A 20443-nucleotide genomic window follows, 5' to 3' on the forward strand; every position below is an offset into this window, starting at 1 on the left:
GTTAGAATTAGTCTTTGCACACTTTAATTATGGTTTCCTTGGAGCTTTGAAGGTTTAGAGGCGTGAGTGTGAAGGAGCGAGAAACTGTCGGGTTCGTACACACATATATAGTTATTTCCAAGCCTGTTTTAAGCCTTACAACGTTACTATGGGTTTCCGGGATGTTAGTTTTAGTATTTGCACACTTTAATTATGGTTTTCTACGAGTCTTGAAGGTTAAGAGGCGCGTGTGTGAGGGTGCGAGAAATTGGCGGCAAAGATTCTTATGAGGGAAGCCGTCCTTTGCACCGCGACCAAGCCTGTTTAAGCCTTACACTCTTACTATGGCTTTCCAAGAGGTTACTTTTAGTCTTTGCACACTTTAATTATGGTTTTCTACGAGTCTTGAAGGTTAAGAGGCGTGTGTGTGAGGGAGCGAGATTTTGGCGCCAAAGTTGCAATGAGGGGGAAGCTGCTGACCTGGTGCCGCGACCAATCACAGAGCAGGAAAAAAAGGCGGGGAGCTCACAGCCAATCAGCGCACAGCAAGGCCCCCAGGACAGCCAATCAGAGCCGAGAATAGGGACGCCCCCCATTTCCCGCTCAAAATCACTCAAGAAAGCCACACACAGATATATTATAGCCATTTTCAAGCACTTTTAGAGGCTTAAACTTAATTATGGCTTTCCTGGAGACTAGTTTTGATATTTTCACACTTTAATTATGGCTTTCCGGGAGCTCTGAAGGTGAATTAACGTGTCTAAGAGGGAGAAAGCGGTGGGCGTCTTCATACCTCGTCGAATTATTAATAAAACCAAAACTTACCGGCGTGGAAATATAATATGGATAAAATTAAATTAAAACTTACCTGAAACTAGCTTGGTCCGTATAGTAATAAGGGAAATATGAGTAACGAAGCCAGTCAGAATTAGTTTGTCTTACAGGAATATAAAATCACACTAAAAACCATAAATTACTGATAAAATGTAACAGATATGGATAATTAATGTGATAAAGAAGATAATATTCAAGGGATAAGTGATAAGGGAAATAAATAAGTTAACCAGAATCTCGATAAAGCATAAAAAAAACACTGCAAACCATAAATGACTTCGAAAATATGAAATAAATTAATAAAAAGAAACTATCACAGGAATATATAAGTTTACCCTCGCAACACACACACACATACACTTCAACCTTATAACGTGACCTCGCCCCCTTTCTGCCCCCCAGCAATTATCTTACCTTAATTAAGTAGTGCTATTGCCTAATAACCGGGCTGCGGCGTTATAATCGTGAATATTTGGCGCCATCGTGAGGAGCGTCTTGCCGTGCGTCTGCTCGGAATGGAGGTCGGCCCGGGAATGGCGCCAAGGCTCGCTTCCCCGCCAAGCTTAGTATCTCAAACACGCTTATTAATGGTCTTACGCAGGGACGAACTATGAATTAATGACTATAAAAATACAATAATAGAGCTCATTACCGTAAAGCTAAAGGACATTTTAAATACACGAATATTCCAGGAAAGAACCGACGGTCTGACCCCGCCAAATTTACCATAGTGTCTCCCCCAAGTATATTAATGATCTTACGCAGGGACGAACTATGAATTAATGACTATAAAAACACAATAATATAGCTCATAACCGTAAAGCTAAAGGACACTTGAAATACACGAATATTCCAGAGAAGAACCAACCGGGAATGGCGCCAACTCGCACCCCCGCCAAACTTTGTATCTCAACCACGCTAATGACTATAAAAACACAATAATAGAGCTCAAACCGTAAAGCTAAAGGACATTTTAAATACACGAATATTCCAGGAAAGAACCGACGCGCTGACCCCGCCAAATTTACCATAGTGCCTCCCCAAGTGTATTAATGATCTTACGGACGGACGAACTATGAGTTAATGATAATACAAATACAATAATAGAGCTCATTACCGTAAAGTAAAAGGATATTTAAATACACGAATATTGTAAAGAGCCACCCACCTAGTCCAGAGTTTCCAGATTGGTCTTTTTGAGGCTAAATGAAACATCAATTTTGGCTTTTTGTGTAAAGCGTTTGGCCTAAATCAATTCACTTTGGCCTAAAATACCTGATCGGGCACAATATTTTGCTCTTTTTTTCATAATGTCTGGGTCGGCATTCTTGAAAAACGCCTCCGATTCTCACATCAGTTATGTCTACAGGACAAAAAACGATGTCAAATGCGCCTAATAAGTGTTTTTTCACGTTTATGTCAGAAATAAAATAAAACTACACTAGGAAAGGCCCATGACCCCTATGTAGGCCTTGTAAAACGTATGTGGGGAAAAGAGTTCTCGTCAAGGTGTTGAAATTGTCATTGTTACTTTGCACACCCCTAATGATCAAATTTTCTTTGCTAATTTATATATTCACTCAGGTGCTTTTCATGTTCAACATCTCCCTGACCGTATTTTGGAAGAACAGACTGTACTCATGGGTGATCTCAATGCTAGATGTAAAGAACTTGGTAGCCATCAGACCTCAAATGTGAATGGTATTAGATGGGAGGCGCTTTTTGACTCTACTGATGCAATTATGCTTACTGGTGATAGTGTTTAGACTCATGTGCAGGTTGGTAATTGCATGTGTACCTCCTCAGGAATATTATCAGTATTTACATTCTAATTTCTTTTAACTAACCTCAACATGTTTTATTTTTGTACAATGGAGATTTTTATTTTTTGCAACTAGCCTATATAGTCAGGGCTTTGTCTGCAAGCCCAGCCATTCCCCTTTGTTGTATTTTACAACAATAAATATTTCAATTCAATTCAATGTTACTCTTCGTTTTGGAGCCTTCTGATTAATGTAGAATCATTTAAGTTTAAGGACAGACCACCTAGTCTGGACCATGGGGTCTGTGTGGTCTGATTTTCTATGTAAATCTCTCTCTCTCTCTCTCTCACACACACACACACACACACACACACACACACACACTCTCTCTCTCTCTCTCTTTAAACATGGGGGAACTAATATATTTTGACTTATTCCTGTGGAGGATATGGCTCTCTCATCCTTACCCATATTTTTTATCTTGACTTCTTACTTAATTTTCTAAGACGGACTTAATAATATATCTAGTAGGAATTAAAGAAAGAATTGAAGTTCTCACACCTCCAGATACTTAATCATAGCTCATAACATTCTCTCTCTTCGTCTTCTTTTTATTTTTCACTAGACAAGCATAAGAAAGATTGAGTATCTAATGCTGTCAAAATAGACTGATAATCATTCTTCACTTTGACAATCATTCCTATTTTTAATTCTGCTTACTTTTCCAAGGTACCTTTATTCTTGGCATGAGTACTAATTACAAGGTGCGTACAAACTGAAACACCCAACTGTATTGTTATAAAACAAAAATTGGATAAAAGGCCCTTCCCTTGACCCTCAGCAAAGTCTTGTTGAAGGGTTTCAGTGGACATTCCTGCGGTACCAGAACCTTGCCCGGTAGTCATCTGAGCAGGTGATGAAGGCCGGCGAGCAGGGTGAGTGGACCATGTGTCGCACAGGGCCATTGTGACCTGGGGAGAGGGTAAGACAGTGAGACAATGGACTATGAGACACCTCAAGACCTAACCCTACCTTGTACACCTTAGCTGCTGATATATTCCATCATCGGGGAACTAACTGGAGATATTCTACTAAAACTGATTTTAGTGTTATCCAACTTCCTGAAATTCAATTCAATGAGCATGCTCTTTAAAATTACCCTTGGCCTGCTTCCTAACTTTGAAAAGAAGAGGCCTCTGCACAACATTCCTCCACCATTATGGCAACTTATGCAATATTACAACTAATCTTACACACTCAAAAGCTTAAATAAAGGTATAATGGCCCATGGTAAGAACACTTACATAGGAAGAAGGATGATGTTAAGCTTATCAACCCTGAGTGCCCAGGTGAAAGTGAGACCCGTCCCCGTCAGCTCCCTACCTGGCCCTCAAACACCCATGACTCACCGAGGGACAGCAGGTTCTTCCTCTGGGCATTGCGAGCGTCCCAGGCACAGAGGGAGGTGGTGGCCTCGTCCGGGAACATGACAAAGTCTTCGGTGTGGTTGAACATGGCGTTGCGCTGTGCTCCTGCCGGCCTGAGGAACAAGGGGTAAGAAAAAATGGCTTCTTGCATGCAAAACTTTATCTTATCTTAAAATCAATCCCACAAAGTTATATGTTTAGTTGGGCAATACATTTACCATTCTAGAAAAGAATGCATGTGAAAGTCAATCCCCTAAACTTGAGCCTAAGATGGTTATTCAATATTTATGTGGATGATGTTATTAGAGAAATGGAGGGCAAAGTTGGAGAAGTTGGAGTAAGAATGTTTGATGAGGGAAGGAAGTGGGTGCTGAATTTGATACTGTTTGCTGATGACACGGTGCTCATTGCAGAAAATTAAAGTGACCTACAAAATTTAGTCAGTGTTTTTGATAGTGTCTGTAACAGGAGAAAGCTGAAAGTAAATGTCAACAAAAGTAAAGTGATGGTTTGTGAGCGAAGTAGAAGTGAGGTTGTAGATTTTGTATGCCCATATAGAGTGGGAATTGAATGTGAAAAAGAATGCAAAATAATTTTGAATGGTGAAGAAATGGAGATCAATGAGTTTAAGTACCTTGGATCAGTTATGTGTAAGCATGGTGGTACAGAGGGAGAGAAAAGAGAAAGGGCATTGCAAGGAAGAAGGGTGATAGGGTCTTCGGGACGAATCATGAATGTGAGCATGTAGGTAAAGAGGGATTTGAGAAATACAATAATAGTACCAACCCTCACATATGCAAGTGAAACGTGGGCCTGGAATGAAAGTCTGAGGTCTAGAGTGCAGGCAGTGGAAATGAGTCATTTGAGGAGTGCTTGTGGTGTGAGTAGAATGGATGGAATGAGTAATGAAAGTGTGTACAAGTCTTTTGGAATGTGTCACAGGAGTGAAGGGAAGAAGTGTGGAGTGGTGGAAGAAGTGAAGCGACAGACTTTTAAGTGGTTTGGCCACATGGAGCGAATGGAGGAGAGTAAGATGGCCAGAAGGGTGTATGTGAGTGAGATAGAGGGAGGGAATGCTAGAGGATGACCTCCAGTGAAATGGAGGGATAGGGTGCAAGAATATGTTAGGGAGAGGAGGGAAAGATCTTTCAGAAACTTTGAGCAGGCAAGGAGGGAGTGTCTGGATAGAGAAAGTTGGAAGCTCTTCTGCCGTGGCCATCCCCTGGTGGGAGCTCCTAGAAGCAGGTGTCGATGAAATGATGATGATGAAGAATTGGACTTTTATTATGTGGTATGCAAACTGTGTTGAACAAGGTGTTGCTGCATCAAAAAAATGATTGACTATGGCATGGGCTGTGCTCCAGGTGGGGTGCTAACTGGGGGACCACCAAGTTGGTGGTCCCCCGAGGAGCAAAATATCTGGTGGAGGCAAACAGAGGGTTTACTGAAGGTTGGCCTGGACTAGATAAGCAGCTGGTTGGTGGTCCACACTCACCCACTGAGCTGGCACCAGTGTAGCCAATGAGGCAACGGCCCGATGACAGCTCCCACAACTTGACAATGCTGTCCAGACCCGACGACAGGATGTACTGGGAAAAAGGGGTGACTATCAGTATTTTTCTTATTAATTTTTCATTATTCATGGCATTTCTACAAATAGGCAGTGAAACCAAGGGCTTGACAAAGAAACTAATCTGCAAAATGTCATTCCCACAAAGACAAGAAATTTGCAGGACCCTCACCAAAAGAAATGATTTAAACATGAGGTATCTTGATCATTCATTCATGAAAGCCTTGAAGTCACTGGAAGAAAACTAGTGACCAAAACTGAACCACTGAAAACTTTAAAACAACGGTAAGCTTGATCACTATGAAGTCCAGCCCCAAGGATAATAAGTATTGTTAGGGTGACAGTAGGCATCAGTGTATCTATGCCCATTACCAGGGAGCTGAAAGGTTTCTAAGGGAATAGTAGAAAGATTACTGCAGCACTTCAGCCAAATGGGAAGAACATCAAAGACTCACAATGCACTTGCCTCAGAGTCAACAGTTACTGTCAAATTCATCAGTCTACCTTACTCCTAACTCTTAACATGGCAGCAGCCCCTCTATGCAATGCAAGTCTTCTCTTCTCCCTCACCAGTTCGTCTCCCACTCCCGTCTTTGCCTTCCTCAGCCTCTGTTAAATCTGAATAACCTCAGAAGTGTAGTTTGTATGAGTTTTGTTATGTTTTCTTAAGTCTACCTCAAAATGGGTTGGCCAGCTCGTTTCTCCTATTTGTCGTGTTCCTATATTGTGCCAGTATTATATTCTTGCCACTGTATTTCTAGTTTTCAAAGGTGCTGTATTCTAAGGATGAGAAACCTAAGTACTTATGCTTATTAGTATTGTATTTATGAAGTATAAGATATAAGTCCTACTTCATATGTTGTGTTGTTTTTGTACTTTTGTAAGACTAGTGAAGAAAGTCAGAATTAGACCTGTGGACAAAGGCATGGCGTCTCATTATCCCTAGAACTTCTCCTATTTCTCCGAGTTCCTGCACAATGAAGAAATAGAAGCTCTTCATTCTGGTGCCCAGACCCGGGAATTAAGTACCTAAGCTCAAGATTTAGACAAGTTTGTGCAGTGGACGACGACATGGAGAAGCTTAAGAAGAAGAGAGCGGCGAGCAGAGGCTGGGTGACGCGGACAGCACAAGAGCTCTCCGCTATGCTGACTCAGCCTTCGCCCTCCATAAGTGAACTTGAGGCCGTCATCCAAGAGTTCAACAAAAGACTAGCCAAGTTAGATGAAGTACAAGAAGAACTAGAAGAAGAAGTCGAAGTTGAAGAACTAGACCAAGAATTAGATGAAGCTTACGCCTTCAAACAAGAAGGTATGAAAGCCAGAGTTCAAGCCGAGGATAAGATACGAGAGTTAGCAGTGGCAGCAGCCCCAGCTGGGTTTCCAGCCCCAAGTATAGTAAGTGGATCACAAAACTCAGAAGCTGTGAACGTGAAGTTACCCAAATTGGAGCTGCCTAAGTTCAGTGGTGAAGTCACGCAATGGCAGTCTTTTTGGGACCAGTTCAACAGCCACATTGATGCTACTAACCTTCCAGTAATTAGTAAGTTCACCTATTTGTTGTCTCTGCTGGAAGGGGATGCCAAGAGTGTGGTCAAGGGGTTGGCACATACCAGTGATAATTATCAAGTTGCCCGTGACTTGTTGAAAGACCACTATGGAAAGCCAGAAAGAATCATTTTTGCTCACGTCCAGGCTTTGTTATGTGGTCATGTCAACCTTACCCAAAGTGGAACAAAGAGTGTTGCACAACTATGGAAGTTGCGCGATGAAATCCTAACACATATTCGTAGTTTAGAAGCTTTAGGTGTCAGTGGGAAGCAGTGTGAAGTGTTTTTCACCCCTATAATCCTGTCCCGTCTGCCCAATGAACTGAGGCTGGAATGGGCCAGGGATGGGGATGGACACGAAAGTGATTTGGAGTGGCTGTTGCAATTCCTACACAAAGAAATATCAAGATTAGAAAGGTCAGAAGCCTTTAAAGGTAAGAAGGCCACTAGTGAGGAAAAGAAGTTTGAAAGTAAAGGTTCTAAGGAAAAGGTTTACTCCGCTGCAGCCTTCCACGCTTCTTCTAAGCAAGACGGTGTTCTCTGCTCCTTTTGTGGTAAAAAGCATAAGTCAGAGAATTGCTATGCTGTGTTAAACTTAGATGGAAAGGAGCGAGGTGAAAAAATAAAAGGTTTAGGTCTCTGTTTCAAGTGTTTAAAAGGTGGACACATGTCAAGAGAATGTAAGGCCCACATAAAGTGTACAAGATGTAATGGTATGCACAATGTACTAATGTGTGGCGTGAAGTTAGATTTAAGCTTAAAGAAGGAAGAAGACAAAGAAAGCAAAAGTGGTGACACAAGTGCCAAGCCTGAGAATGTAGTACTTCTGTCTGGACAGGGTAGTAACTGCACTATTTTACAGACGGCAAAGGTCCAAGTAAGCACAGGAGATGGTGATATTGTAGTAGCTAAGGTTATGTTTGATAATGGTGCAGATAGAACCTATGTCAGCAGTAACTTTGTGAAAAGGTGTAAGCCAAAGTGGATCACTAGTACACCTATACTGTACTCTAGTTTCGGAGGTCACAGTGTTGGAAAAATGAACAGAGGAATGTTTATAGGTTACAGCTGTGGGACTCTGAAAGGAAAAGTGTACCCATTATTGCAGCTGAAATACCCAAAATATGTCAGCCTTTAGTAAGACCTGTTGTTCCCAGTGCTGTGCTTAATTCATTTTCTCATGTTGCATTAGCAGATGGTTATCAGCAGGACTTTCCTCTTGAAATTGATATCCTGATTGGGTTAGATTTCTATTGGACACTGATTTCTCCTGCAGAAGCTGTGCAAATGAGTAGCGTTGTAGCCATGAAGTCTGTCTTTGGATATGTACTATCTGGTAAGATATCTGAGTGTATTCCCACATCCTCTGAGTACTCTACTCCACAAATGTTGTGTATCTCCAGTGTTTCAGATGCTGATTTAAGAAGGTTTTGGGATCTGGAAACTGTAGGGGTTAAGCCTAAGGAAGTTGAAGAAAGTTACAGTGATACCAGAGTACACAAGGAATTTGAGAGTACAGTTCAGTTTGTGGATGACCGCTATGAGGTCATTCTTCCATGGAAGGATGAATTTGCGAAGGAAAGACTTATGAACAATGAAGGTTCAGCAAGAAAGAGGTTAAGTAAGTTAATGATTAAGTTAGATAAGGACAAAGAACTAAAGAAGGAATATCAAAAGGTGTTTGATAGTTATGAATCTGATCTCATAGTAGAAGAAGTACCTAGTGAAGAAATCTCAGGTGTGAGTCCCGTGTACTACATGCCACACCGTCCGGTAGTAAAGTTAAGTAGTACAAGTACTAAGGTGAGGCCAGTCTTTGATGCATCTGCCACTGGTTACAATGGGGTGTCATTGAATGACTGTTTGCTGTCGGGACCATCGCTCAACCCGGACTTGGTTGAAGTACTCATCCGCTTCCGTCGTTGGCCCTTTGCTCTAACAGCAGACATAGCTAAGGCTTTTTTACAAGTCACTGTTCAAAGGAATGACAGAGATGTCCATAGATTTTTGTTGCCAAGAGAAGACGGTACGGTGCGGCACATGCGATTCACACGTGTACCCTTTGGTAACACAGCAAGTCCTTTTCTGTTGAATGCTACTATCAAACATCATTTGAACAAGTATCCAGAAGCAAGTGTAGTACAAGAACTAAAGTCTGAGATGTACACGGATAATTGGTTATGGTGCAGATTCAGTCGAGAGGCGTCTGAAAAATTCTGTGAAGCACGTAGTATTTTAGCTGATGCTAGTATGGATCTTACAAAGCTTGTGTCAAATAGTCTCTTGATTACATCCAAGTCCCATGACCAGTACTTTATAAGTGGAGATGAACCTAATACTGTGTTAGGGTTGAAGTGGTGTAATTCACAGGATACATTCTCCTTTGTTGGCATTAACCCAAACACCAGTGTTGAAGTAGCTTCTACAAAACGCAGCATACTTAGTGTTATAGCCAAAATCTTTGACCCTTTGGGGTTAATTAGTCCCTTTGTCATGTACGGCAAAATTCTCCAAGAACTCTGGAAACTAAATGTAAGTTGGGATGAAGAGATGCCTTCAGATTTGAAGGTAAGGTTTCAGAAGTGGCTTCTAGTAGTCAAAGCCTTAAGTCATTTCATGTAAATAGGTGCTATTTTCCAGGGCTGTCTTGGGGAGCTGCGTAATGTAGAGCTACATGGGTTTGGTGATGCCTCGGAGAAAGGCTATGGAGCATGTGTATACTTAGAGTAACCTCAGAAGACAATGTATCTAGGGTGTCGTTAGTAGCTTCTAAGTCAAGAGTCGCTCCCATAAAGTCAGTTACTTTGCCAAGATTAGAGCTTATGGGAGCTCTTTTGTGTTCAAGACTGGTAGACTTTGTTAAGACTTCCCTTGAGTTGGATAGTGACACTCAAGTTGTATGTTGGACAGATTCCACTATTGCCCTGTCATGGATACAAGGAGAAACTTGTAAGAAAGATGTGTTTGTGTTTAATAGAGTAAGAGATATCTTAGCATTAACACCTCAACATTGCTGGCAGCATTGTAGAGGCAAAGACAATCCAGCTGATCTGATAACACGGGGTTTGTAAGCAGACAAATTAGTGGATAATTCTATGTGGCTATGTGGGCCTAGCATGCTAAAAGACAACCCTCGTCATCCTAAGCAAAGTAGTACAGTAGCTAGTGATACAAAGAAAGCAAGCAACAAAAGTACTGTATGTCTTAATGTTCAGGGAGAACCAGTATCTCCTTGCATGGACTTAAACAAGCACAGTGATCCTTGCATGGATTTAAACAAGCACAGTGATCTGAATAAGGCTCTAAGGGTTACAGCATATGTTTTAAGGTTTATAAACAATTGTAGAAGTCAGAATGAGTTGAAAGGCTCCATCACTACTGAAGAGATTGACTTGGCTAAATGTAAGCTGATTTATCTCACCCAAAGAGAAGTATTCTCTGATGAAATAAAGGCCCTCCTGATTAAGAAAGCTATTCCAAAGAAGTCTAAATTAAGTAAACTAGACCCATTCATAGATGATCAAGGATTATTAAGAATCAAAGGCCGTCTTGAGTTTTCAGACCTAGATTATGACACTAAGCATCCTGTTATAATCCCCAGGGGTCCTCTTGCCAAGCTTTTGATAAGATTTCAACATAAGCTCCTAAAGCATGCAGGTGTTGGCACTGTCATTTCATCTTTAAGAACCAACTTTTGGATCATAGGAGTAAGGAGACTAGCTAAGACAGTAGTGAAGGAGTGTTTCAGCTGCCGTTGTTTTGATACTAGACCGTGCAGCCAACCTGTGGCTCCCTTACCCAAGGAAAGAGTGACATCTGCTCCACCTTTCAGTGTCACAGGGCTAGATTTTGCTGGACCTTTATTTTGTGCTGATTATCCTAGTAACAAGTTTTATGTTCTCTTGTTCACCTGTGGTGTTACGAGAGCCATTCATCTAGAACTCACAGAGTCACTATCTTTGTCTGATTGTCTCTTGGCTATAAGAAGATTTGTGGCCAGGAGAGGGTTGCCTAGTATCATGTACTCAGATAATGCAAAGACCTTCATAGCTGCTCAAACTGAAGTACAGAAAGTATATGGTCATCTAGCCCCCAAGTGGAAGTACATAGTCCCTCGGTCCCCCTGGTGGGGTGGCTGGTGGGAAAGACTCATTAGATCAGTTAAACTTGCTTTAAGAAAGACTCTGAATCATAATTATGTGAGTAAGACTGAACTAGAAACTATACTAGTAGAAATAGAGTCTTCCATAAATACAAGACCCTTGACCTATGTGAGTGAATACCCTGACTCTTCTCAGTATCTCACTTCCTCACATTTCCTTCTAGGTAGGGTTCCTCACAGTAAACCCTCACAAGAAGCAGAACCAAGTATAGTAAGTTCCAAGGATTTGACTGAGAGGGAATGTGTGAAGAATCAGAGGCTAGAACATTTTTGGAAGGTTTGGAGTAATAATTATATAACCAATCTACCTCAAGTTGTTAAGGGATTCACTCAAAACTGTAGTTTGTCTAAAGGTGACCTTGTGTTGATCAAGGAAGACAACATTCCAAGACTGAAATGGCCTCTTGGACTTGTAACTGATGTTTTTCCTGGCAAAGATGGATTTGTAAGAAGTGTAAAGTTAAGAACAAGTAAGGGAGAAATTACTAGGTCTATCCAAAGGTTGTATAACTTAGAAGTACCTAGATCTGAAGAAATGGATGTCTCTGGTAGGCTTATGCCTTATAAAGTTTCTGATGATAATGAAAACTCATGTGATGATGAGGCCAGTTTGCCTGTGGATTCTGTAAGTGATCCTGATGTGCCTTCCCAGACTAGATCTGGTAGAGTAATCAAGGTTCCTGTTAAGTTAGATTTATAAGTTGATGATGAAGTGAAGATTGTAATATGTATCACTAAGTTTAAGTTTAAGGAATTTTTTAAGAGGATTTACTCATGTATTCTTTGGATAGGTGGCTTTAACGCCCCCTATGGCCGGGAGAATGTTAAATTTGAATAACCTCAGAAGTGTAGTTTGTATGAGTTTTGTTATGTTTTCTTAAGTCTACCTCAAAATGGGTTGGCCAGCTCGTTTCTCTTATTTGTCGTGTTCCTATATTGTGCCAGTATTATATTCTTGCCACTGTATTTCTAGTTTTCAAAGGTGCTGTATTCTAAGGATGAGAAACCTAAGTACTTATGCTTATTAGTATTGTATTTATGAAGTATAAGATATAAGTCCTACTTCATATGTTGTGTTGTTTTTGTACTTTTGTAAGACTGTAGTGAAGAAAGTCAGAATTAGACCTGTGGACAAAGGCATGGCGTCTCATTATCCCTAGAACTTCTCCTATTTCTCCGAGTTCCTGCACAATGAAGAAATAGAAGCTCTTCAGCCTCCATTCCCCTTCTGCAGCATGCGACTTGGCAAGCAAAAAGAGGCTACTGAGCCATAAGTTCAAAGTAGGGTGTCCACAACTTAACAAACTAAACCAAATGCTGAGTCACTAGGAGGCTGATATATTACCTCCACAGTCCTGTATCATCATCATCATCTGTTTAATGTCAGGTTTTTCCATAATCTCTCATGAAGTTAGACGGTCAACATACACTTCCAACTATTACTATCCATTGCCTCAGCCTCTCCAGTGCCTAATGCTGCCAAATGTTCTTAAACACACTGCCTCCATGTCTTCCTTGGCCTGCCTGGTGGGCCATGACCTGACACTCACCCCAGTGCCTTACCATCCTCCCTCCTTTTCATGTGCCCAAATTGCCTCCATCTCCTTACTCTTAGCACAACACTCAACTCCTCCAATCCACATCTTGCCGCCTCCTCACTGGACATCCCATCTGTCCACAAGATCTCAGCCATATGCCTCAACATTTGTGTACACTCCTGCACACACCAACAGTACCACTCTCCTTCCCAGCACCTCGCAGCACAACAGCCCTCACCTTGCCATTCCGAGAGTAGAGCACGGAGCAGACCTCAGCCCCGTCGTGGCACTTGGTGAAGGTTTGCACACAGCGGCCCGACACCCCATCCCAGATTTTGATGTCCCCGTCCTTGGAGGCGTCCAGAGTAGCGCACGCTGGTGAGGGGCCCAGCATGGTGCTCCCGGGGGTAGGGACACATGTAGCACTGGCACGTGTTGATGTCGTAAAACCTCACCACTGGCCCCTCGGTGGTGACGGCCGAGAAGTCTCCACTGGGGTGGATGGACATACTGGTCACCTGTTCTGCGTCCTGCGGTGGAGAGGACTGTGATGGATGGGTGGATGGGTGAATGATTGATGTTAAACTAGATGGATGTACGAATGAATGAGTGAATGGAAAATTTACTGATTGGATAGATGTCTCTTTGAATGGATGGATGTATGAAAACAAGGAAGAATGGAAAAATGTATGAATGAATGGGTGGATGGATATGTGGAAAGGTGGAAGGATGAATGAATAGGTACATGGATGGATATATGAATGGGTGAATGGATGAATGGGAAGTTTATTGAATGGATGAATGGATGTAAAAATAGGAAAGATGGAAGAAAAATCCTGCAGTGGACTGAAGTGCCTAATAATGATGATGATGATGATGAAGAGGAGGAGGAGGAGGAGGAGGAGAAGGAGGAGGAGGAGGAGGAGGCCATGAGAGGCTGAAATGTTTCCCATGTAGTTTTTATAAAGAAATCTGTTGATAACACACAAAATCTTACCGTTAAGAGTCTTGAAGGCCTTCTTAGCGGATGTCTTACTAAAGTCAAACATTTTGATATTGGTGTCCCAGCTGCCAGATATCAGGATTTGCTCCCTCGGGTGGAACTCCAGGCAAGTGATCTCATCCAGGTGGTCATACAGCGTGCGGATGACTGGGTGACCAACCACAGCATCTGGATGGAGCTCCACTGCATCAGGGTCACATCCAAGATCTGAAAGAATGAAAGGAGAGGGTAAAACCGTTACTGTTATGCTTGTTATCATTATTATTACTAACTATGCCTAGGGAGATCACAGTCCAGGGGAATTAGAGTAAGTGCAATTTCTACATAGTGTTGTTGTGGCTGACTTTAGAAGGGGATCTTTTTATAAGTAGGAGAGATGGACTAAGTGAAAATAATCCATGCAAAAATGCTGCTCCTGAAGAAAACAGAGAAATATCAATAAAAAAAGAAACAGAGTGGCATAGTAATTAACAACAGAAAGAATAAAAGTTAGCATCAAGACACCTCAAGAACTAGATTTGATAGTCTCATTTTGGCATCTTTCTTCAGGAGCAGCATTTTCGTATGTGTTATTATATTTCACTTAGTCCACCCCCTTTGCTTATGAGACAGATCCCCTTCTAAAAAGTCGGCTCCATTAACACTTGCTGTAATTCCTCTGGACTTGGCATTTCCTAGGCATAATAATAACTACTCCATCCCTGGCCAAGAGATAAGTCACAGCATCAACCAGAGCAGGAGGGAGACAAGTGGTGGAGACTGTTGGGAAAGGCAGTGGATTAGTAATGACTGACGGAGATGATAAAGTGTTGACATACCTTACATGTCTTACTAGGGGTTGAATTTATGCCTCAGCTGAACCTACTAGCTTTGACGGGATTGACTTTTTATATATATATATACTGGTTGGTATTATAAGACATTTTCACTTTTCACACCAACTATTTCTAAAGGTCAAAGAGGGGATCAATCGAGATCTAATGAGTGTTTCTTTAGGTTCAAAAGAAGAAGGGTCAAACAACCACCAGGGTCATAAAACTACTTCTGGAAATGCCCAAAACTCCTATGTAAGCCTTGTCAAATATGTGAACTTTGGCGACGAAATGTTGAGTAATACGGCGCATTATATGAAGAGGTGTGTTTGAAATGACTACTCAAACTCAGCACACTACCTTTATAGAGGCGTCCACATTCCCCGTGGCCACTAAACTCCCGTCCATGGAGAAGGCTGCAGCACGAGACTTGTCCTTGTGGGAGGTGACATAGGCGGTCTCATACATGGCTGACTCGGGGGCGCTGGTCTGGGGTTCCGTTTCGTACTCCAAGTGATGAAAAAAAAAAAAAAAAGAGGGAAGAAAATATAAAATCAATCAACTACACAATTCAGGAACAAAATATATGTAAGAAAATGTCTTTCACCAGCTCAAGGAAATGGGCAGTGGCCTTAATACACTCTCAGGCCCTTGCTCAATGCCATGGACAGGGGGCAGAGGGAAGCTCAGAGGCCAGGTGATGCAGATAACAGATTTGCAGACTGAGTTTGTATTTTTTGGATCACTGTTTCAGGGTGTCAGTCCTACAATGTCAAAGGATTGGCCTCGACTGTATTGTACCTAGTATGATGTTTAGATACCATTATAGTGCACAGACTTATTTATTAGAGCTAATCTAATCTATGTTCAATTAGTATAAGTGCTTGCATAATGGAGTAGTTTAGAGTGATATATCATACATATGCATAAGCCTCAATAAAATGTATCCTTTCAAACATTTATTTTACATGAAGAAACTCAAACACACATTCTCTCTCTCTCTCTCTCTCTCTGCTATGTTATCTTGCAGTATTTGGCTCCCTAATGCATCAGTGCTAGACTTGATAATCACAAGCCACTATACCACGTTCGTGCTGCAGTCCAATGGTGATTATGTTCATGAGCCGGTCTGAAGGGGAGACGGCCGTGGCTTCTTGGTCCACAATAACGGCCAGCTCCTGTGCGAAGTTCTGGTGGCCATCGTAGAACAGCTGGCTGCGGCAAACAGGGGATGTAAATATAATATCAATACTGCCTTTGGCACTAAAAAAAATATATTCTGAAAACAGAGACTGAGGAAATACATTTGCCAATGTATTGGTGACTGGCACCAGAAGAAACTAAAGACAAAAAACTTGTGAAAAGACTAAAAGAAAAGAATAAAACCAAGCATAATCAGCTTCCCGTTCATCCTCGTTTCTCTTGGAGCAGGGAGTTTGTTTTGCATCTCTGCGGTGAATTTGAACTCCAGTTTGTGTGTTTTGTGAGTGTGAGGCAAGTAGTTAGTGGTAGCTGTGGTAACAAGGCCACAGACAAGCAAAAAGTATCCCAAACTGTCTCCAAGCTGGCTCAGGAGTGGCCTGAAGACCCTTGGGCAGTATTACTAAACATTTTGTTGTCCAAATTCACCTATTTGACAAGGCTTATGTAGGAGTTTTGGGAATTTCCCACAGTAGCTTTATGACCCTGGTGGCAGTTTGACCCTTCTTCTGTACCATGAACCTAAAGAAACACTCATTTGAACCCGACTGACCCAATCTTTGACCTTTAGAAATAGCTGATGTGGGAAGCCAAAGTGGGAAGCAAGTCACTCCAGCCCTGGTCACTCCGGCCTGCCCCACGTTCGACCCAAGCCACTCCATCCCCCTTGGGTGCGTGCGCAGGTATGAGCGGGAGTTTGTATGGATGTTTTTTATTCATTCTTAGCAGGTGTCACCTGCGATAGGGTCACAGCCTACGCAGGTTGAGCAAATTTTTTTCAATTATCGTAAATTACCTGTGTTTCTCTGAGACTTGCAACAACTACACTTAATAAAAATGTAGCTGATCATTCTCATTGTTCTATTTATTGGTAAACGAGAGAAAATATAAATTCATTTTTATTAACAATAGTGTCACTTATTGTATTGAAGTGTAATTGTTATAAGCCCCAGAGAAACACTGGTAATTTACGATAATTGAAAGAATGGCTCAAGCTGCGTGGGACCTGTGACCATATACCCGCTAGTCTGTTAGTGCAGGCAACGCACACATTCCTCTCTATATCCCTGCTGTGCAAAGAAGCCAAGAACGTACATATTCAGGTGTGGCTGGTCAAGGACGGCAAGCTGTCATGCTATCAGCGATGGAAATATCGTTCTATGCAAGGTGCAAGGTTGGAAAAAGTACGACCAACATAGGGTTACAACTGACCAATTGCTGAGAGCTTGCTCCAGACTGAGTGGACCAACCACCTAATTTATTTAGTTTGCTGTTTAGTTTGCTTTTAGTTTGAGTGCTGTATCTGTACTTTCAATACTCTACATTATTATTATTATTGTTTTAGGTTTTATCATGTGATTTTGTTGTTGATTTAAAACAGTAAAGTAAGAACATAGAATGACATATTTCCTCTACTCCATAAGCTTCTATATATTGATCTGCCTTTATGTATAGAACTCACATCCTCCTCTTCTTCTTCCTCCTTCTTCTCCTCCTCCTCCTCCTCTGCACTGCTTGGCCTGTAAGAAGATATGGGATTGTCAGATGCTTCCAACTCTAACATTAACTACTTGCAAAGGCTAAAAAAAGAGATCAATTTGGTTCTAATGAGTGCTTCTGTACCATCAAGGTACAGAGGAAGGGTCACACTACCACCAGGGTCATTCAACTATCCCAGGAAATGCCCACAACTCCTATGAAAGCCTTGTCAAATATGTGTTTTTAGGTTCACGGTACAGAGGAAGGGTCACACTACCATCAGGGTCATTAAACTACCCCTGGAAATGCCCACAACTTCTATGAAAGCCTTGTCAAATATATGTTTTCTTAGGGTCATGGTACAGAGGAAGGGTCACACTACCACCAGGGTCATTCAACTATCCCAGGAAATGCCCACAACTCCTATGAAAGCCTTGTCAAATATATGTTTTTAGGTTCACGGTACAGAGGAAGGGTCACACTACCATCAGGGTCATTAAACTACCCCTGGAAATGCCCACAACTTCTATGAAAGCCTTGTCAAATATATGTTTTCTTAGGGTCATGGTACAGAGGAAGGGTCACACTACCACCAGGGTCATTCAACTATCCCAGGAAATGCCCACAACTCCTATGAAAGCCTTGTCAAATATGTGTTTTTAGGTTCACGGTACAGAGGAAGGGTCACACTACCATCAGGGTCATTAAACTACCCCTGGAAATGCCCACAACTTCTATGAAAGCCTTGTCAAATATATGTTTTCTTAGGGTCATGGTACAGAGGAAGGGTCACACTACCACCAGGGTCATTCAACTATCCCAGGAAATGCCCACAACTCCTAGGAAAGCCTTGTCAAATATATGTTTTCTTAGGGTCATGGTACAGAGGAAGGGTCACACTACCACCAGGGTCATTAAACTACCCCTGGAAATGCCCACAACTCCTAGGAAAACCATGTCAAATATGTTTTCTTAGGGTCATGGTACAGAGGAAGGGTCACACTACCATCAGGGTCATTAAACTACCCCTGGAAATGCCCACAACTCCTAGGAAAGCCTTGTCAAATATATGTTTTCTTAGGGTCATGGTACAGAGGAAGGGTCACACTACCACCAGGGTCATTCAACTATCCCAGGAAATGCCCACAACTCCTATGAAAGCCTTGTCAAATATGTGTTTTTAGGTTCACGGTACAGAGGTAGGGTCACACTACCATCAGGGTCATTAAACTACCCCTGAAAATGCCCACAACTCCTATGAAAGCCTTGTCAAATATGTGTTTTTAGGTTCACGGTACAGAGGAAGGGTCACACTACCATCAGGGTCATTAAACTACCCCTGAAAATGCCCACAACTCCTATGAAAGCCTTGTCAAATATATGTTTTCTTAGGGTCATGGTACAGAGGAAGGGGTACACTACCACCAGGGTCATTAAACTACCCCTGGAAATGCCCACAACTCCTAGGAAAGCCATGTCAAATATGTTTTCTTAGGGTCATGGTACAGAGGAAGGGTCACACTACCACCAGGGTCATTAAACTACCCCTGGAAATGCCCACAACTCCTAGGAAACCCTTGCCAAATATGTGTTTCTTTAGGTTCATGGTACAGAATTAAGGTCAAACTTTAATATATTTTTTTTTCTTCCTTCTGTAACTTCATTTTCCTTCCCTTCCCTTCCTTTCCTTTCCCTTCCCTTCCCTTCCCTTCCTTTCCTCTCCCTTCCCTTTCATTTCCTTCCTTTCTTTTCCCTTCCCTTCCCTTCCCTTCCTTTCCCTCTCAATTCCTTTCCTTCCCTTCCAATTACTCAGACCACCTCAAACTCAAAATGGCTCCTTATTATATATCCATTTTTACGGTGTTTGACGTGACTACATTCCACTTGAGCCACTTGGAAGGGTGAATTAATCTTCTAGCTAACTTTACGTAGGCCCAGTAGGCGTCTAGAGGCCCTAGAATAGGAGAAAATAGGGAATATACAAGAACATTTTTTGACAGCCATTACTCAGACCACCTCAAACTCAAAATGGCTCCTTATATATCCATTTTTACGGTGTTTGTCGTAGTTACATTCCACTTGAGCCACTTGGAAGGGTGAATTAATCTTCTAGCTAACTTTACGTAGGCACAGTAGGCGTCTAGAGTCCTTAAAATAGGAGAAAATAAGAAAAATACGAGAGCAATTTTTTCCTACCTCGACCAGTGCCCCGCCATGTTGTCTGTGGACAGTTACCTAAACGCCTATTTCTCACCCCTTTTTTTTCAGACGTCTTCAAACGCCTAATAAACGTTCAAACATTACAAAGAAAATAATTAGAGACGAAAAATAGTCATTAGAAGCCTCTAGACGTGTTAATTATTAGGTAAACGCACTTAGAGTTAGCCCTTATGGTCGTATGCCAGCTAGGAAATTACTTTATTTAGCACCATAATTACTTTTTTAGACATATTCTAAGGCCTGTATGGGGGTAATTATATATGGGGATAGTTATTGAACCTTCTGTGAGGCCCACTAGCTTGTAAATATACGTAAATAGCTAGAATTTAATGTCTTATTCAATCTTTTTGGTCTTGAAATATGTGAGCATCGCCCTGCGCATGTGTTTATGTTAAGTAATTATGTCTTTTTAATGTCCCTATGACCCCCAGATAGGTTATAATGGAGGATATTTATTATTTATTACTTATTAGACGCTTTTAGGGGGCTGAGGGAGCTTCTGAGGCCTAAATAAAGTGAATTTTGAGTCTTTGGGGTACAATTTTCCGTTTGGCTGGGACAAGTGAGCGAAGTTAAGTGAATATATACTTTGATAACTATAAAACTCGGTTCGTAATGACTAATTCCTACATACCAAAATACGTAAAAATAGACGCTCTTTAAAATGAGACTAAGCACAATACTGTAGCTATCGTAACAATGGCGTAAAAAATCAAAATCCTAAGGCAACTTGACGATAGCTAGTGCAAATTATCGCTCAAAAACGCCTGCAAGAGGAGGCACTTATATCCCTGCCGTGACCTAATGGCGGATGTGTTAATTAATGGCTTATTAGGGTCATATAAGTATTTGTAAACACGTAGTCATGTCCAGCGTACGACACTTTCTTTAACAAAAAAATTATTTATG

General features: G+C 41.6%; 1 pseudogene; it reads right to left on the reverse strand.

Annotated features, from left to right (window-relative positions):
• Positions 1 to 3262: 3262 nt before the first annotated feature.
• LOC126987855 (cleavage stimulation factor subunit 1-like) lies at positions 3263 to 19530 on the reverse strand (annotated as a pseudogene).
• Between the last annotated feature and the right edge of the window lie 913 nt (positions 19531 to 20443).

The sequence above is a fragment of the Eriocheir sinensis genome, chromosome 67 (genome assembly GCF_024679095.1).
Source record: "Eriocheir sinensis breed Jianghai 21 chromosome 67, ASM2467909v1, whole genome shotgun sequence".
NCBI classification, from domain to species: Eukaryota; Metazoa; Arthropoda; class Malacostraca; order Decapoda; family Varunidae; genus Eriocheir; species Eriocheir sinensis.